Source organism: Chrysochloris asiatica, unplaced genomic scaffold (genome assembly GCF_000296735.1).
Source record: "Chrysochloris asiatica unplaced genomic scaffold, ChrAsi1.0 scaffold00166, whole genome shotgun sequence".
In the NCBI taxonomy this organism is placed as follows: domain Eukaryota; kingdom Metazoa; phylum Chordata; class Mammalia; order Afrosoricida; family Chrysochloridae; genus Chrysochloris; species Chrysochloris asiatica.
In genome coordinates, this window is record NW_006408684.1 from 7,389,546 (window position 1) to 7,392,839 (window position 3,294).

General features: G+C 42.9%; 1 pseudogene; it reads right to left on the reverse strand.

The window, feature by feature from the left end:
• Positions 1-468: 468 nt before the first annotated feature.
• LOC102816163 lies at positions 469-2,642 on the reverse strand (annotated as a pseudogene).
• Between the last annotated feature and the right edge of the window lie 652 nt (positions 2,643-3,294).

Here is a 3,294-nt window from a genome sequence, read left to right on the forward strand (position 1 = left end):
AGGTAAGTTATGCACTAATTAAATAACCAGATCAGTCCTCCTTGAGGTGTATTCTGACTCACACTATGCTTATGTTTTTATTAGCTGCTGTAAAATATTAGCATAGGGTCACTCTTACAAAAATACCTCTGGGGTCCAGGCTGAGGGGACAGAGTGGTTGGCAACAAATGTATAGCACTCATGTTATTTATTTTACTGTATTATATGACATCATTTTTATTTTGCATATGTTAATTTCAGAACCAATTAAACAACAAAAACACAATAGGCAACATCTAACCCCACTCCCAAATAAGGGAGGGGGACAGGGCCTGAGGGCCTTACATCCTTCCTTACACACAAGACCCAGGAGTAAAAATAACCGCTAGGTATCAGCAGATGGAGCCAGGTGGGACAGGGCCACTCAAGGCTTCTGTGGGAACCACAGAGACACTATACAGAGGGCACAAGTTTTGTAGGTAGAAATGCCTACATTACTTCTTCCATGTGAGATGCATCGTCATCACCCTTGAGTAGGGGTGGATCTCATCAAGAACAGCAGTACTGGGTTCCTCAGCTGTCACTTCATCTTCATCCATGCCTAAGGCCATTTTGATAGATGTGGTAGATTTGTTTAGAGTGAGTTTGGGGATCCTCAAGGGAGAAGCCAGAAGAGACCAGTGAAGTTTCAAATAGCAGGACCACCAGGTCCTTGACAGCTTTGTCATTCTTGTCTGCTTCAGCCTTCTGCTTCAGTGTCTCAATGATGGGGTGATCTGGATTGATTTCCAGGTGTTTTTTGGCCATCATAGCCCATTGTAGAGTTGTCCTGAAGGGCCTGGGCTTTCATGATCTGTTCCATGTTGGCTGTCCAGTGTTATGTACTAGTCACAGTGCACAGGATGAAGACACTAGTCTTGTGGAGATTATTACCTTCTCAGCCTTCATATCCAAGATTTCTGTCATGAGCTTGCACAGGTTCTCAAACTTGGCCTTGCTCTCTTCTGTTTTCTTCTCCTCTCCATCCTCAGGTAGCTCTAGGCCTTCCTTGGTAAATGAGACCAGGCTCTTCCCATCAAACTCCTTGAGCTGTTGCACACAGTACTCGTTGATAGACTTGGTCATATAAACTACCTCAAAGCCCCACTTCTGTACTCACTCCACAAATGCAGAATTAGCTACCTGCTCTTTGCTCTCACCAGTGATATAATAGATGGGCATATGGGTCTCCTTCACGTGAGAAACATACTCAGAGAGAGAAGTAAGTCATTTCATCTCCAGGCTGGGAAGTGTGATGGCGCAGCAGCTCAGAAAGGCATCACCGGTTAGTAGAGTCCTCATGGATTCCAAGGTTCAGCTTCTTAGAAAATGCCTCATAGAATTTCTTATAGTTCACCTTGTCTTCTGACATTTCAGAGAAGAGCTCAAGGCACTTATTGACAATGTTTTTGTGGATAACCTTCAAGATTAAGCTCTGCTGGAGCATTACCCAAGCGATGTTGAGGGGGAGGTCCTCGGAGTTCACCACACCTAGAAGAAGTTGAGATATTCTGGTATTAACTCATCACACATTCATGATGAACACACTAGGGACATAAAATTAAATGTTGTTCTTTTTCTTTTTGTTCTAAAGAGGTCAAAGGGAGCCTGGTGGAGAATAAACAGCGATGCCCTTAATTCCAATGGAACTACAGACAAGTGCTTCACTGCCAAGTGGTCTTTCCAGCCATTTGTAAGGCTCTTATAGAATTCCCCATATTCCTCCTAGGTGATGTCATTAGGATTTCTGATCCAAATGGGCTTGGTCTTGTTAGTTCTTCACGGTCAATATATTCCTCTTTAATCTTCTTGGTCTTCTTTGTCTTGTCCTTACCACTATCATCTTCCTCATCTGAGACTACATCTTCAATCATGGGCTTCTCTTCTTCATCTTTATCGTCTTCTTCTTTCTCACCTTTCTCTTCCTCTGCCTCATCATCACTGATTTCCTTTTCTCATTCCTTCTCCAGATAAAGGATAATAAGATAGCCTATAAACTGCAAGTGCTTCTTCACTATTTCTTTCATTGGCCTCTCCTCTAGATTCTCTGTCTGGTTTTCTTTAAGGTGCTGAATCACTTTGGTACAGTGACCAATGGGTTCACCGTGGTCAGCATTAACAGTAAAGGAAGCCCCAGGAGAAGACTCCCAGGCAGGTATACTGCTCACCATCATTATGATTTATGATCGCAACCAGTTTCTCTGCCACCAAATAGGCAGAATATAAGTCAATACCAAATTGCCCAGTTATGGAAATGTCTGCACCAATCTGCAGAGCCTCCATAAATGCTTTGGTACCAGACTGAGCAGTGGTTCCCAGACTGTTTATGAGATCAGCCTTGGTCATGACAATGCTGGTATCCACCAGAGTTCAAGAGTACATTCCTGGGGGATGGGGATGATATGAATTTTCAGCCCTTTACCACTGTTCAACTTGGAAGGATCTGTCAGGCTCTTATAGCGAATTGTGTACTAGGCATCAGAAGCATTCAGAATCAACTCCTGGAGGGAAAATTCTTTGTTGGAATAGAAGGTATTGATGATGAGTGACATGTGTTGAGCAATCTCTGCCTAGAAGGCAAAGGTCTCCACCTCCTCCTTTCCATGATGCACTTCCTCAGGCATCTTGAAGGGAAAGGACTGCAAGTAGCAAACAGCTGTGGGTAGGTACTGAGTATAGCTCGCAGGAGGCTTGTGGGGGTGACTCAAGAGAACTCAATGCTCATGTTATTTGCATTAAAAAAAAAAAAAAAGCAAATCCTCAGATTCAGAAAAATAGAAGAGAAAGCACACTACTTTAGGCAAATGCATACTTTGTGGACAAGGAATACCCCAATATTATTGATAGAGAGGGTAACAATACACTCTATCAACAATAAATGTTCAAATAACCAGAAAGATAAAACAACCATGGCGATTCCATGTATTACAGAGTAGAACTGTCTTACCTAGTGTTTCCAATAACTGTAATCTTTTTGAGGCCTGGTGTGGCCTTGTGGGATAATGTACTGGACTGCAAAGTTGGTTTGAACTGCAAGATCGGTGGTTCAAATTCACACCTCGGAAACCCTATACAGGGTTGCTATGAGTCGGAACCAACTCGACACAATAGCACCAACACCACCTTCGGGAAATAGAACTCCAGACCTTTATTCTGAGGTGTCTTTGGGTGCATCAGAACTATCAATCTTTTTCAGTTAGTAGCCAAGTACTTATTTATGCCACTAAGAGATTCCACATACCTATCTGGTAGTGTAGTGGTGTCGAGGTCCTATGT